Source organism: Procambarus clarkii, chromosome 49 (genome assembly GCF_040958095.1).
Source record: "Procambarus clarkii isolate CNS0578487 chromosome 49, FALCON_Pclarkii_2.0, whole genome shotgun sequence".
NCBI classification, from domain to species: Eukaryota; Metazoa; Arthropoda; class Malacostraca; order Decapoda; family Cambaridae; genus Procambarus; species Procambarus clarkii.
The window spans coordinates 12,286,928-12,304,547 of NC_091198.1; the positions used below are offsets into that span (position 1 = coordinate 12,286,928).

At 41.2% G+C, this 17,620-nt stretch overlaps 1 long non-coding RNA gene across 1 annotated transcript; it reads right to left on the reverse strand.

Annotated features, from left to right (window-relative positions):
• Positions 1-2,250: 2,250 nt before the first annotated feature.
• On the reverse strand, positions 2,251-17,155 carry LOC138351317 (uncharacterized). The gene is made up of 2 exons (XR_011222427.1): positions 12,738-17,155; positions 2,251-3,030 (listed from the first exon to the last, which is right to left on the reverse strand). It is a non-coding gene; the product is annotated as an uncharacterized lncRNA (long non-coding RNA).
• Positions 17,156-17,620: the final 465 nt, after the last annotated feature.

The following is a 17,620-nucleotide window of genomic DNA, read 5'->3' on the forward strand; positions in this document are numbered from 1 at the left end:
CTGTTTGCAAAAGAAAACTTTAATATTATTTTGGCACCTTTGTTTCCTGAGTTTGAATTTATGACCTTTTGTTTGTCAAGTTACAGTTTTCAAGAATTCATCCTTGTCAATTTGTTGATTCCTGTTAGTGTTTTCTATGTAGTGAGAATATTGCCCTTTTTTTCTATCTTCTAGCTCTGGTGCATTTAACACTTCTAACCTAGTTTCCTAACTTGTTTTTCAATTCTGGAAGCCATTTTGTAGCATGCTGCCTTTGCACCTTTTATATTGATGTGATGTTCTTGAGATATGGACACCATACAACTGCTGCATTTTCCAATTTTGGCCTCACAAAATTTGTGAACAATGTAATTAGTATTTCATCATCTATGTACTGCATTTAAAAGTGATTATGAGGTTGGAAAATGCAGCATATGCTCCTTACACAATGTCCTTTATGAGTTCCTTTGGTGACAGTCCACTCTCTAGAATCACCCCTAGATCTCTTTCTTAGAGAACTTTAATTCCTTTCCACATAATTTGTACTGTGTGTGGGGCCTATTTTCTCCTATTCCACTCCTATTTTCTCCCGATCCTATATCCATAACATGGCACTTATTCACACTGAATTCCATTTGCCACATGACACTCCAAGCACTTACTTTTTCTATATCAATTTGAAGGGCATGACAATTGTCTGTCTCCTATCTTCCCTAGTAGCTTAGCATCATCCACAAACACGTTCATATAATTCTGTATTCCTTCTGGAAGAGCGTTTATGTAGATAATCTACATTACTGGTGCAAGAACTGAACCCTGTGGTACTCTTGCTAGTAGTACCACATCCCTCCAGCATGTTCGTTTCCAAAGCAATCTCTTGTGTGGGACTGTCAAAAACCATTTTTAGGTCCAGATAGACACAGTCAACCCAACCATCTCTTTCCTATAGAATCTATGTGGCTCTATTATAAAAACAAAGATTTGTTACACAGAAGCTTCCTGTTCGAAAACCATACTGTCTGTCCGTTATTATGTCATTATTCTCCAGGTGTTCTACCCATTTGGTAATAACTACTATTTTCTAGTGTTTTGACTATCACGGTAATTAATGATTTGGTTATATAACTTAGAGAGTCCTCGTGGCTACCATTTTTGTAAATTGGAACCATGTTTGCCTTTTTTCAAATATCTACTAAGATTCCTGTGGACAAAGATGCCTGGAAATTTCAAGAGATTAAATTATAATGCAAATAGATATATTAAACCTTCAAAGACAGATAAAAATAATTTGGTGTAAAATTTAATTGAAAACTATATTTTGCCTGCTGGAATTGATATAGAAATCACCTCATTCGGTGTAAGAAATCTCTTGGTAGTCCCATCGAGGGACTAAGATTTGAGACTAAGGTCTGGTGTTCAGTATTGTCAAGTTTACCAGTAAATGAGGAAATCCACTGGGGCTCTGAGGTGATGGCCCATGACCAGGCATTGCCAGCTACATACTACCACTGTACTACCATCGTCTTTGTGTGTTTGTGTGTGTGTGTATTACAAAAGCATGCAAAGAATAAAATTAAATATAGCATAGCTAATTTAATATAGTATGAACTTTCCTACAAATAAGTAGCTACAACAGTCAAGGCATCAAATGCTGAACCAAATAGAACAAATTTAATACTATTACCTGTTTAAGAGCAGAGGCAAGAAACTTCAAATTCATTTAACATATATTAGACACCAGACAGATGCAAGTTTCATATCTTATTTTTTTTCTTTATAAACTATAAGTAGTCTTAGACATAAGTGTAAGGGCAACCAGTTGAGTCAGTCCATACAGTCCAGGGAGAAAGGGTACAGGTAGGCACCTGGTGTCTCTCACGCTTGAGCAACAACACTTACCTTACTGGCATCTAAACTCAAGTATCCGGTTAGGTTTTAAGATGACGCTGGTAATGTAGATAGCGTATATTCAATATAAATTTGAAAGTGTTCAATGTTAGTGTGGACATTTATCGATACATTATCAAACCGGAGTAACATTGTAAAAAAAAAAAAAACAGCGTTGCATGTAATGAAATGCCACTTTCTGGGCGAGACCCAGAGCTCCGGAGAAAAAGAGTTCCCCCCAGAAAAAACACATGTGCCTCCCAGCAATAATAATTATGTAGTACAGTATCTCTCTCTACCAACTTCTACCAACATTAACTAGGAACTGACTGATTAAAAAAAAATTGCAATTCACTAAAAAAGTTTTATCAGTGAAAATATGAAGACCATAATGCTTTATTGCTAAATTATTATAGTATTTTACATAATGTGTATGACAAAATTAAATATATCCTCACCCGACAAAATGCTTGAGTTTATCTGCTACAGTGGCACATATACTTGGCTAACTATCTGACAGACCAAAGTACTGGCAACTGCTCGAGGAAATCAGTCATGACATCCTACATTTCATTTACAGGAATATAACCCCATAAATATCCTGTGAATGTTAATGCTCAAGCAGTAACCTAAAAATTTTATATGTACTGTACATATGTATTTGCCTCTAAGGCTTGAGGCATTATTTTAAAGAACTATCTGGACACTTAATTTATATATGATAAGAATTTTAAGCCAAATAATCCAAAACTCATAACATCTTTCACACTCAAATTAGTGTCGGTTATGTTGGACTAAGTATCGTTTTGTTACCTTTCTAATGAAAAGAAAATGATTTAGTCTGATAAAAGGTTTAAATATCTATTATCTTGGAACAGACAAATTTACAAGGTTATGAACAATATATTATGTCATTTGCATCAATAACGTAATTCCAGTATACGTTGTGTTAAATGCATTATCACAGTTTCAATAGCAGTTTAGTTTATTGTACACAAGAATGTGCATAAAAGGTGGAGCTACTGTGCATATTATGGGACACACCTGCATCAAGGATCAAAAATGAAGCTAGAAACAGTCTGGCTCAGGAACTGGTGTACGTACATGTGTTGAAAGGTGACTGCTGATTTCATGCCATTTACAGGACAATACGGTATGTCAAAACTGAAGTAAAAGAAATCTCATTACAAATATTTGCTAGTCTAGAAACCTTCATTTCATAAAAGTACTGTATAGAATTTTCAAACACTAAAATTGTATAGGCCTATAATAAATTTAATGTAGGCAAATGTTCATAGATCAATACTAAACTGTTAATTTAGTTATCAGATAAATATAATATATTTTACAATATCATTAGTTGTGGTACAGTGACAATATTGTGCAAGAACATAAATCTGCTTCACTTGGGGTTATACAAGATAAGAAAAAAAGCAATGACTCGCTCCTTTCTGGTAGAGCTATGACGACTCTCTGAAGCTAACTTGCCGAGATAGCTTCCACTACCGAGTCACATCAGACAAAGAGTCCTGTTGACCTATTAGAAACCAGAGCCAGAACCTGGCCCTCCCCACTCTCACAGGCACAGAAAGCTAGGGATTCAATATGATCACCCATACTGAGAAAGTATCCAGAAGTAAGTAAAGCTGTACAAACAACTTCAAGGTACACTTAAAGTACTGAAACAGCTAGAAGACACTACAAATGATGCACTCAAAACAATTGGGCCACTCAAGAGTAGCTCAAACCCTCTAGTACAAATGGCCACCAACAGTCCAGAGCTGAAAACCCACCAGGACAAGGACACCAGGACAACTAACAGGGCATCCACTGAAGCAAAGCATGTGGAATGCAGATAGTGATGAACTGCCATGACGGGACTAAGAAATGATGCACCCCAGTCAGACAAACCAAGCAAGCATCAAGCACCAGGGGGGACCCTCCTAGAAGTCAACTGATCCATTCTTTGTCATAGAAAAATGAGACTGCAAACAAAGATACTGGCCACCAGGGTGTAAAGAACAAAAGAGAGCATGAAGCTCCTCAACCCTATAACCAGAAAAGATAACCCAACCTTGTGCAACTGCATACTCAAGTCCCTCAGTTGTTGGCTACATTGGTTGCAAGTGATCTTTATGCCCACTCACACTTAGGTTCAGTTGTGCACTTCTTGAGCCTCCTGGAACTGCATTCTAATTGGCTCACTTGGGACAGTGGGGCCATCAGTGAGGTTTCTCTTGCAGGAATTTTGCTCTCTGCTGCAGCTGCAAAAGAGGCTCCCCTCAAGTTGTATGCTTTGCTCCTCAGGGAAGCAGTGGCTTCCCCCCCCCCCCCACTCCCATCTCCCGTGTATGCAGGCCATGCTGGCCTACCGACTACTCACTTTTCCCAATGCTTGATCCCACGATTCTTGGGGTTTTCAGGTTGTTTCTTGTGGCCTGCTGTGGAGTTGGCCAGTCTCACCTCCCTCGTGGGGCTCGGGGTTTTCTGAGCAGGCCCCCTCAGCTCACCTTCATCGGGTCATCTCTGGGTGGGTGACTTTGGGTGTGGTTGGAAAGATTGCATCTCAAGTGGGTTTCCCGCCCATTTCTGATCCTGAAATGAGACACTCCGGATCTTTGGTTCGTCTTCAACCTGTCCGAGTTGAACTAGTTCATAACTTGCCCCTCCTGTCAAATGACCACATTGTCCCAGGTATATCTTATTCTCGAGACAGGTGCTTGGATGATCTCCCTGGACCTCTGGGATGTGTGCTGGCATGTCCCCTATCCATCCGAGGCTCAGGAATTGGTTAGGCTTTGCAATGGGGTGGCAGGCTTGTTTTCCTACCGGGTTCTCCCATTCGGGCTCAATCTGGCTCTACACATTTGTCTTGGGTCATAGTGTCCTATCGTGGTTTGCTGGGTGTTGGTCTACCTCGATTACTGGACTAAGCAGGACACCCAAGCACAAGGGACATTCGCCAAAAAACATACCTCATGCAGCCTAGGGAAAAACATGGCTACAAAAGATGTATGAACATGGCGTATGAACAAGCGTGTATACTCTAGTGCACCCCCACAATTCACTGCCAATACCACATTCCCAACTGCAGGGCCTCATCATCTCGGTGGTTTTGCCTCTCTGGGAAGAATTCCAAAACACACCACAGAAGTAACTCTGTCAATGCAAGGGGTAATGCTAAATGAGTACCTAGGGAACGATCAACATAGAAACATGCAGCATGTAGTGAAGAACAAATCCATGCATAAAGTGGTGTTGCAGATAAACACACTTGTGAAGCAAATGCAAAACATTAGGAACAATAAACAAGCAAATGCTCCCCCCCCCCCCACATGACAAAGTCTGAAGGATAGCCAGCACTTATCCGAAAAAAGGAGTAAGGCTCCCTAAGCCGAGTTGATTCGGGAAGAATCGGTCAGTTTTACATAACCTACAGGACTAACCTGGAGCCGGTTGGTAGGTGGGAGCTCCAGGATGCCATTTCTTGGCAGGCATTTGTACTAGTGGGATTCAAGCTTGTTTTGAGTGAGCAGTTTGTTTTGACTGAATCTTTGCAATCATTTGGCTGTTTTGGTGCTTCATTTTCTGTGAACCTTGCAGTTGTCTGCATTGCTTCGCTTTCTGGATGCTCTCCTGGTGTGTGCGGTGAAAACAATCTACAGCTCTCTGCGCCTCTGTGTGGGGGGCCTCTGGTCCCTGGTACACCAAACAGGACTCCTATTACCCAGTAACTCAGTAGCAGGAACCCCTCTCAAAAATGGCTGTAAGGAAGCCACCAAGGGGCTCTATCCAGAAAATTAAGAACAGAAACTGTAAACATTAATTTACAAGTCAAAAAGTAGATTTAAATTATTATCGTCTGAAGAGGTGGGTAGGCCTACATATTATTAGATATTAATACTCAATAGAAGATAGTCATTACATTTTTAGTGGCAAATGGTTGCTTATTATGCAGTCACCTCAATAAACACATTATACAACCATCCAAAGTCTTTTGCATTTATAAATAAGAGTACAGTAAAATGTCCATGGCAATGTTTTTATCTTCGTCAGCTATAACAAAAGCTCTGTACATAATGGCCAAATGCTACATTCATGCTTGGTTTAAATGTTCATATTACATAAATTACTAAATATGATCTTTACTTACATCAAAATGAAATTTACCGTTATAATGCAATTGAACAGGGACCAAATGCACAGTAAAAGTATTTTCAGATACAAGAATTGATATGAAGTTTAATTCAAGCATGTAATCTGAATTAGGCCCAAAGCATTAACACTGATATAGTATTTAATTTATATTGAGCATGATCTGAATTTTGAATGATTTTACACATGTTCTATTGAAAAATCAGCGTTGAATGTAATGAAATGCCTCTTTTTGGGTGAGTCCTGGTGGCTCCCTGTAGCTATCTAGCTGGGATGGCTCCCAATTACAATGTCACATCAACTGACGAGTTCTGTTTGGCCTCCCAGGAACCAGAGCCAGAACCTGGCCCCTCACCAAGTTGCAGAGAACAAGCGGCAGAGGTGGGCGGGATCAAAGAGCCAAAGCTCAAACACATTTACGTGAGTACAACTAAGCGAGTACCGATTAAGCATCTAGAAATTCAGCAAACCAAACCAGACCATTGCTGGGTTCAAAAGAACTAAAGCCTCGAAACTACCAAATGAACTCAGACAATGTAAACAATGATCAAATCTTTCAAAACTAGTGCGAGTTCATTAGCACTAATCAACCCCCCCCCCCCCCCCCCCCCCATCCGCTGCCAGTAATGAAGGGCCCAAAGCTTCAGGTCTCCCCGAGCATTGAAAGTCAATTGTGGGGCAGATGTGATGACCACAAAAAACAACCAACAAAACTGAAAGGGTGGTTAACTAACTACCTAACCTACCTAACTACCCACAGAGAAGAAACACAAGGGACTTACCAGGGAAGATGATAGGTAATGTAGACAAAGAAGAGAACTGCATGAGAGAGAGAATCCAAGGCAATACAGGCATATCAATGTCTGAGGACATTAACTAAATATTGGGCAACCAAGACTGTTAGGCTGCCATAACTCCTGTGCCCAAATATCAGCCCAGGACATGTTAGCAAAGACTGCCATGAGAGCAGCATACTTACAAATATCATGGACACAAGGGTAGACTACAGACTAGCTGGACTTTACACTGCAGACGACCATGGGCCGTGGAACAGGGAACCAAGAAAGGCGGATCAACCCAATGAGGCAGAATTGATGGCATGAAGGTAGTGGCAAAGAGCTGCCATTGGGAACAGCACTTTATGTACACCAGGCCAAACCAAACATCAATAACCAAAGAACCCCCTCCAGAAGCCCAATGACCCATTCTTAGCCAGAAGAGGAGGAAATGGCTCTTCCTTGCAGGAGACGGCTACATACAATGCTCATCAGCGTCAAAAGAACAAATACTGTACCCTACTTTGAGAGAATATTAAGCCATCTGGCTCTACAACCAGAGGTGAGTGGCAACAGAAAACTGCTTTGAAGAAAAAATCATGAACCAAAGGGGAAGAAAGAACTGTGAGGACACTGTCAAGAGATCAAGAGGGCTCAGGTAGTGCATGAGCAGGCCAGAGGTGAAATAATGCATGAGATAGCTTCCGGAATGGGCGTTGAAGTATCGATGCCAAGTGCAAGCAGCACCAACTAAACTAGCGCCAAATGATAATAGGTGACAATACTGTACAGTGGCACCTCGGCTTACGATTGCCCCGACTTACGATAATTTCAAGTTACGATTTAAATTTGATCGAAAAATGTTACTTGACTTATGATAGTGTCGTCGACTAATGATATTTGTTGGTACACGTTTGGGTCGACCAAGCGTGTGGTTCCTGGTCACGCGAGCCGACCTGCCTCAGTTTACTAGAACTGCCCGCTTAGTGACGATCACGCCGATAAGAAATTCTGTTTTTGTGGCGATTTTGTGCTTTTTGAACATAAAACTGATTATATATCATGCCATGGGTCCCAAGAAAGTCAGTGGTAAGGTTCAACATATGAAAAGACATGTAAGAATGACCATAGAGATAAAACAAGAGGTCATATGTAAACATGAAAATGGTACTAGTGTTGTTGAACTAGCTAGGCAGTACAATAAATCTTCAGAGGAGGTGGCGGCGGCATTAGAGGATGTCCCTTACTCATTAATTAAGAAAATGTGTGCAGTATGGGAAGGACTGCAAAGTTTTGCTGAAAAGAATCACCCAGATAAAGCTGTAATAGCCCGTTGCATTGATCTTTTTAATGACAATGTGATGCCTCACTACAGACAAGTGTTGAAAAGAAGGTAAAAACAATCTTCAATGGAATGATTTCTAGTGAGAAAATCAAGCAGTGAGCAAGAAGCAGGTCCTAGTGGTATGTAGGCAAAACGTTTCAGAGTGTGTACCCCAGAGAAGTCCTCACTGCCTGATGTTATAATGGAAAGGGACTCCCCTTCCAAACAGTAACACCTCTCCTCCCCCCTCCTCACCATCTTCCATATGCCATCAAGAGTCCTCCATAAAGGTAAGATAAACATATGTACTGTATTGTAGTTAGAGAAAAAAATTGTATTCAGTATAAAATGTAATTTTAAGTTAATATTTTGGAGGGTGGAGGAACGGATTAATTTAATTCCATTTATTTCTTATGGGAAAAATCGCTTCGACTTATGATATTTTGACTTACGATCCGTCTCTGGGAACGGATTACCATCGTAAATCAAGGCCCCACTGTATTAGGTTTATGATGCTGGTCAAGAAACAGCCAATAGAGAAATAAAAGCACAGCACTAACAGACATTAGAACAACAATGATGGGACAGGAAGTGGTGAAACAAGCACCAAGCTACTTGAATGTGCTCCTGAAGACACATGCAGGTAGAACACATTAATTCTGCCACCTGCTTGCCATAAAGAGATGGTGATAGACACAGAGACAGACAAGAAGCAGAGACTCGAGGAGAAATTTGAACCAGCAAGTTAGAGAAAAATGCTAGGGTTCAGAGACCACGGCTGAAGCTGGCCACCTAGAAGCCAGAACAACTCAGTCTCCGTGGTGTAGTGGTAAGACACTCGCCTGGCGTTCCGCGAGCGCTTTGTCATGGGTTCATATCCTGGCCAGGAAGGATTTACTGGGTGCAAATCCTTAACTGTAGCCTCTGTTTAACGCAACAGTAAAATGTGTACTTGGTTGTAAAAACGATTCTTCGTGGCGGGGATCGTATTCCAGGGACCTGCCCGAAATGCTATGCGTACTGGTGGCTGTACAAGAATGTAACAACTCTTGTATATATCAAAAAAAAAAAAAAAAAAATACCTTTTCTTGGTAGGACTCTAGCCTGGCCAGGATTTGCAACAGAAGAAGAACTGGGGGAAAGAGGTAAAGAAACCCTCACCATGACTAGTCTAGCCAGAAGACATCCACCGTGAGAGCCTCATGATCAGGGAATAGAGTTACGTAGGAAGGCAGGTACTAATGTCAAGCTGATGCAGAGAGAGATCCATGTCAGGGTCCTCTGGTGACGGTCTACTATCCAGAATCACCCCTAGCTCTCTCATCCAACCACTTGCTGGACAGTAGAGCGATGGTCTCACTGCATGCAGGTCCCCGATTGTCCAAGTGATTAGGTGCAATTCCTTTCTCTTATCCCATCTCAACTCCTTATCTTGACCCCTTCCAATTGCTATATAATCATAATGGCTTGGTGCTTTCTCCTGATAGTTCTCTCTCTCTCTCTTTATTGAACCCAATTTTATTTTTTATTTTGTTCTCTGGCCCTCTCGCAATTTTTGTTGAACCAATCTTTTTTCAAATTCTGTATATCTGTTTTGGCATAACTATTTTTGTGCATCCATCATATATCTAACAAAATTTGTCATACCTCCTTGCCTAACAACAAATCTTTCCAATCAAATACATTAAAATACTTGCAAAGTTCCCCATAGTGTCCTCTCCTAAAATTAAGCTTTTCACCTATTTAATTTTCCCCCTTTCTCTTCTGGATGATAATGGATTGCATATTTTATTTCTAAAAGGACATGGCCACTCTTACCCAAGGGAGGAAGGTACTAAATGTCAGATATCTCTCTCTTTCCTAATGAATATCAAATTCAGCACTAATGGAACATCCCCTTCCCTCATTCTCATGGCCTGCTTAACATGTTGAAACATGAATTATCTCCAAAATGAGGTTTACAAATCTGCCAGTTCAAACGTCTTCCATTCTTGCTTCGTAGGCCTCGCAGACTATTCATTTCAAACTGAAGTCACCATGTACCAACAGTCATGATCTATCTTTATCTACTTTAACTATAATCTAACTCATGTCATTATGAGGCACTCTGGTTGGTCATCCAGCTGCTCCTCCTTTCCATGTGTTTCTTGTTGGTGGACTGTGGACATTCCTGATTATTAATTTATCCTGATTCCTAACCTGCAATGATATGTCATCTTCTCATGGGCTTACATTCAGGTGCTCTTTCACCAGCAGGCAATGCTTCCACATTTTCTATATCACGTTTGCAAGTTGAGTAGCCCTTCGGGAATACAACCTCACTAAAAAAATACTGTATCTTCAAGTTTAGTCTGTTAGTGCAACAATATTTGGCATATTCAGCTAAATTATATACAGTAGTTTATTTTCAGTATTTTTTTATATCATCTATGTCAGTATACAGTAGTACCTCAGTTTTCATATTTAATCCATTCCCGGAGACAGTACGAAAACCGAAAAATACAAAAACAAATGAATTTTCCCATAAGAAATAATGTAAATTAAATGAATCCCTTCCAAACCCCAAATATATTAAGTAAAAAATACATTTTATACACAATGATACTTTTAGATACTTTACCTTTATTGAGGATTTTTGTTGGCATATGTAAGACAGTGAGGAAGGGGGGGGGGGGAGAGGTGTTAGTGTTTGGAAGGGGAATTCTCTTCCATTATAACATCAGGCACTGATGACTTCTCTGGGGTACTCTCTCTCTCCTACATTTTGCACGCATACCACTAGGACCTGGTTGTGGCTCGCTGCTTGCTTGTCTTACTAAGAATCTGTCTATAGACACTTGTTTTTCCATACATTTTAGCACTTGTCAGTAGTGAGACATCACTTTGTCTCACTATGAATGATCTCTAGTTTTTCCTCTTGTCATCCTCAACTATTTTCTTCGATTGAACATTACCACAGACTTTCTTGGAATCCATGATGTGATATATAATAAGAACTTTCATGTTCAGAAATAAAAAAAAAAGGCCCAAAAAAACAATGAAATTCTTTAAAAAACTCAAATCACTACAAGGGAGAGACTGGTAAACTGAATCGCCACGCACTTGGTGGACCCATACGTGTTTAAACAAATTCCGAAAACCGAGGCAAACAACAAGTACCGAATCAAATTTTTCAAAGAAAATGAGTACGAGAACCGATAAATACGAAAACAGGGGCATATGAAAACCAAGGTTTAACTGTATGTGATTTTCAGGAGCCTGTTCCTTTTCTGTCCTTCCTTTACTGCCTTTTCCTCTAATGATTTTATTAGTTTCTTTTTATGTACCATTTTACAGGCTTCCCAATCCCTGTCACCTTGTAGGAATTTTTGTTTTCTTTGTTCCTGCTCTCACTTAAGATGTTTTACTTTCAAGGTTTAGTTTTAGTTTCTGTTTTCCTTTGAAAGGTCTAGTCTTAATGACAATAGTTTCCCATATGCAACATTTTGTAATTTCCTGGCTTTCCTAATCATTACTGTCATTGTCACCCCTAAGGAGTGATCCTTATATTTTCATATTTGCCAATCCTGAAATCACTTGACATTTTCCTTTGTTGTGAAGCCTTCATCCTTGAGGTTATCTTGAGATGATTTCGGGGCTTAGTGTCCCCTCAGCCCAGTCCTTGACCAGGCCCACTTTTTGTTACACATCTCCCAGGAAGCAGCCTGTAGCAGCTGTCTAACTCCCAGGTACCTATTTACTGCTAGGTGAACAGGGGCATCAGGGTGAAAAATTCTGCTCATTTGTTTCTGCCTCTGCCAGGGATTGAACCCGGAACCTCAGGACAACGAATTTCCAGGACTGTCCACTCAGCCGTCAGACCCCTCCAAAACCAATTATTTTCTAAATGATTTTTCCTCTTCTGCTGTTCTCTCTATCCTAGATTGTGTTTTCTTTTCCAAACAGCAAAAAAATTATTATTATGGACTTCTATCTGCAGTGTTCTGTAGTAATTTACTGCTGGTAACTAATTCTTTCCTACTCGCTTGTCTAATGTCCGTTTCTTGTTGCCCATTTCTGTATTTGACTTTAAAAATGCTCTTGATACCTGCTTGATGAGGTTCTGGGAGTTGTTCTACTCCCCAAGCCCAGCCAGAGCTTGGTCCAACAGGCTGTTGCTTGGAGCGGCCTGCAGGCTCACATACCCACCACAGCCCAGTTGGTCTGTGATGAATGGTATGTATGGTGAACGGAATGGGCGTGGTGAATGGCATGGGCATGTGTTAAATGAACGGCTTGGGTGTAGTGAATGGCAAAGGGTGTGGTGAACGGCATGGGGTGTGGTGAACGGCATGGGGTGTGGTGAACGGCATGGAGTGTGGTGAACGGCATGGGGTGTGGTGAACGGCATGGGGTGTGGTGAACGGCATGGGGTGTGGTGAACGGCATGGGGTGTGGTGAACGGCATGGGGTGTGGTGAACGGCATGGGGTGTGGTGAACGGCATGGGGTGTGGTGAACGGCATGGGGTGTGGTGAACGGCATGGGGTGTGGTGAACGGCACAGGTGTGGTGAACGGCACAGGTGTGGTGAACGGCATGGACATGGTGAACGGCATGGACATGGTGAACGGCATACCTGCTTGAAGGGGTTCTGCGAGTTCTTCTACTCCTGAAGCCTGGCCTGAGGCCAGGCTTGACTTGTTAGAGCTTGGTCCACCAGGCTGTTGCTTGGAACGGCCCGCAGGCCCACATACCCACCACAGCCCGGTTTTTCTGTGTGGTGAACGGTATGTAAATAAAAAATAAAATAAAATATTTATTCAGGTAAGGTATATACATACAAGAGATTTTACATAAAATGATCAATTTATAGATAGAGCTAGTACATACAATGCCTAAAGCCACTATTACGCAAAGCGTTTCGGGCAGCATGTATGTATGGTGAACGGCATGGGTATGGTGAACGGCATGGGCGTGGTGAACGAATGGCTTGGGTGTGGTGAACGGCATGGGGTGTGGTGAACTGCATGGGTGTGGTGAACGGCATGGGGGTGTGGTGAACGACATGGGGTGTGGTGAATGGCATGGGTGTGGTGAACGGCATGGGGGTGTGGTGAATGGCATGGGTGTGGTGAACGGCATGGGGGTGTGGTGAACGACATGGGGTGTGGTGAATGGCATGGGTGTGGTGAACGGCATGGGGGTGTGGTGAATGGCATGGGTGTGGTGAACGGCATGGGGGTGTGGTGAATGGCATGGGTGTAGTGAACGTCACGGGGTGTAGTGAACGGCACGGGGTGTAGTGAACGGCACGGGGTGTAGTGAACGGCACGGGGTGTAGTGAACGGCACGGGGTGTAGTGAACGGCACCGGGTGTAGTGAACGGCACGGGGTGTATTGAACGGCACGGGGTGTAGTGAACGGCACGGGGTGTAGTGAACGGCACGGGGTGTAGTGAACGGCACGGGGTGTAGTGAACGGCACGGGGTGTAGTGAACGGCACGGGGTGTAGTGAACGGCACGGGGTGTAGTGAACAGCATGGGTGTGGTGAACGAATGGCTTGGGTGTGAACGGCACGGGGTGTGGTGAAGGGCACGGGGCGTGGTGAATGTTATGGGGTGTGGTGAACGGCATGGGCTGTGGTGAACGGCATGGGGTGTAGTGAACGGCATGGGTGTGGTGAACGACATGGGTGTGGTGAACGGCATGGGGTGTAGTGAACGGCATGGGCGTGGTGAACAAACGGTTTGGGGGTGGTGAACGGCATGGGTGCGGTGAACGAACGGCTTGGATGTGGTGAACGGCATGTGGTGTGGTGAAGGGCATGGGGTGTGAACGGCATGGGGCGTGGTGAACGGCATTGAGTGTAGTGAACGGCATGGGGTGTGGTGATTGTGAACTGCATGTTTTGTTCACCATAGTGAATAACTAAGCTGGTATAGTGAGTCCAGACAGTAAATGGTAGTCACACAGAGTCAGCAGATAATGCTACCTCCCTCCCCACCAAGATTACTCCTCCCATTACAGTGCTAATTATCACAACAATCTTGTTATTATCAGAATCCTGGTCATTTTTATCAGTCAGGGGTCTCCTGTAATACTATCATTGCTAAATAATAGCATGTACATATATATTATGGCATTTTTAGGCAATGCTGTGGTCACTAGCTGGTCAGCAGTGCTGTGAGCTCATGCTACATGTGCCAGGCTTGGTGGCTCGCTCACTACTGAGGCCCTCACACCCGGGAATGTGGCCCATGATTTTTTTTTAATGGTGTCTGTTTACAAGAGCCCTGATGAAGCCGCCCCCCCCCCTGTATCCACGGGCCGATTAAGTCTTGCGTAGTATTCAATCTCGTCATATGACGAGATGCACAATTTATTGCAAGTTACTCAACCCTGCATATGACGTGTAGCGCAGTTTAAGGGTTAACTCCATTTTGGCTAGCCTGTAGGGTTGCTCCGTGTTCTCCATGCGAGTGTATATTCCTGTTTCTTAAAATTTCCCCCTTCATTTTCCGTATCTCATTTTCTTTCACTAGTTCCTTGATCTGTCCTTCAGTTCCCAGTTCCCTTACCTTTTCAATGAAATAACAAATTTCCTTATCCTGCTGCATGATATTTTCTTTTAATGTACAGTGGTACCTTGGCTTATGAGCGCCCCTGGTTACGAGTTTTTCGGGTTACGAGCAGGATTTGCTCGGAAAATTTGTATCGGGATACGAGGGTTGCCTCAGGATACGAAGGTGTTGATACACGTACGGGCTGACTAGCACTTGGTGGCACGGCGATCGCCGCTCGGTTTACCAGTGCCTCGCGCCCAGTGACTATCCCGCCTCAATTCTTCTCCAGGATTTACAGTGTTTTGTTGGATATTTGCCCATTTGAACATAAAAGTTGTTATTATATATCTCGCAATGGATCCCAAGAAAGCCAGTGGTAAGGTTCAACCTAAGAAAATAGTTGTGAGTAGAAGATGTCCCTTCCTCATTAAGAAAATGTGTGAAGTAGGAAGAACTGCAAAGTTTTATTGAAAAAACTCGCCCAGATAAAGCTGTAGCAGGCCATTGCATTGACCTTTTAAATGACACTGTGATGTCTTACTACAGACAAGTGTTAAATTGTAGGGAAAAACAAGTGTCTTTAGACAGATTCTTAGTAAGACAAGCAAGCAGTGAGCCACAAGCAGGTTCTAGTGGTATGCAGGCAAAATGTGCCAGAGTGTGCACACCAGAGAAGTCCTCACTGCCTGATGTTATAATGGAAGGGGACTCCCCTTCCATACAGTAACACCTCTCCTCCCCCCCCCCCCCCCATCATCATCATCATCCATACGCCAACAGCAGTCATCAGCAAGGGTAAGTAATAACTTGAATATAGTTTTGTAGTGTAGATTTTAATGAATTAGGTATAAAATTTAGTTTGAAGTGAGGTTTTTGGGTAGTGAAGAATGGATTAATTCATTTCCCATTATTTCTTACAGGGAAATTAGCTTAGGTTTACGAGTTTTCGGGTTACGAGCCGTCTCCTGGAACGGATTACACTCTTAAACCAAGGTACCCCTGTATTAATTTCACTCGATGACTTAATTTTCTCGCCAAGAAATTTTCCTTATCTTTAGAAAATCCTCAATCACTAACCTGTCAAGAAAACCACCTTTCCTCATTTCTTCTGCCGTGAAACACATTAAATTTTAATCTGTTGTGTTTCCCTTCCTTATGGCAGTAACCATCTTTGTTGCTGACCTTGCTTTTGTTTTGCAATGTAACCTTTACTAATCAAAATTGTTTACTCATTTTTGCATACAGGTATTTGTGTTACCTCGGTTATTTTTCAAATTTCCTGTACAGTATGGGATCTTCACATTTCCTATTTCCACACACAGTCATCAACCTGAGCTACAATAATTAGGCAATTAGATTTTCTAGGGGTTCCTTGATATAGCAGCTGGCTGGCTGGTTGCTCTCTCCTTGTTAGTGCTTGGGTTAGTAATAACGAGCTCATGCTGGTTATGAGAAATTTGATTATTTTTTTACATGGTTTAAAAGTTTGCTTGGCAGTTTCAAGGCTTCGATACTTTTGAACCCGGCAGTGATCTGGATTCAATTCAACTAGAAATTCAACTGGGTTCAACTCGTCTAGAAAGTCGGAATCCACCGAGTTCCGACTTTCTAGATCCCGTCACGGTTGGACGACCGAGTGTCACCTGCTCTCTATGCCTCTGTGACCAGGATGGTGGGACCAGATTTTGGCTCAGGTACCCTGTAGGCCAAACAGAACTCCACAGCTGATGTGACCTAGTAGTTGGGTGCCATCTCAGTGAGATAGCTTCTGGGAGCCACAAAGGGCTCCCCTAGAAATGTCCTATAATAATTATACTGTACAGTTCTCAACATATCATTCAGTCTGAAAATGTAAACTTATTCATAAATCCTGATTCTGCCATATATACATCCAAGGTATTTAATGGTTCATTTGGAGGATGTCTACAAATTACACTTGCTTAAAAAATCTGCATCTAAATCTAATTTAAGTGTTTGTGTATTATATATATATATATATATATATATATATATATATATATATATATATATATATATATATATATATATATATATATATATATATATATACTGTATGTTGTACCTAGTAGCCAGAACATCATATTTGGCCTACTATGCAAGGCCCAATTTGCCTAATAAGCCAAGTTTTCCTGAATTTTTATATTTTCCTATTTTTTTCTTATGAAATGATAAATCTGTCCATTTCATTATATACAAGTTAATTTATTTAAATTTGAGTTAAAACTAATGTAGATATATGACTGAACCTGACCAACCCTACCTAATCTAACCTATCTTAACCTAACCTAAACTAACAACTAGTTCAAGAAATTATGGTCATAATATAATAATAATTCAAATTAACTAATTGGAAACAATTTATTGAAAATAAAGAAAATCACTTGGTCTATTAGGCAAATCCGGCCTTGCATAGTAGGCCGAGAAGTGCGTTCTGGCTACTTGGTACGACATTTTATATATTATATTATATTATATTATATTATATTATATATATATATATATATGTGTATATATATATATATATATATATATATATATATATATATATATATATATATATATATATATATATATATATATATATATATATCTACATCTACAGTTCTGCTACCAATTTATATTTTTTTGTATATATCTACAGACTACAGCTATGCCTAAAATAAAACTCTTCTATTACATGGGAGTTAATTCATGAAACAAGCTAGACGACCTTGGCACATGATAGCAAATATTATCAGGGCAATCTATGGGCAGTGAACATATTTAATGAGCTCATGAAACTTATGGCAAACCATGGTGTATGCAAATATAATCAACATATTTGAATTGCAAATTTATATTTTTGTCATTCTTGATTCATGGTTATAATATACAGATTATTATATTTGATTATTTAATAAGTAACAAATCTGGAACAAGCTAGAACTAGAATGG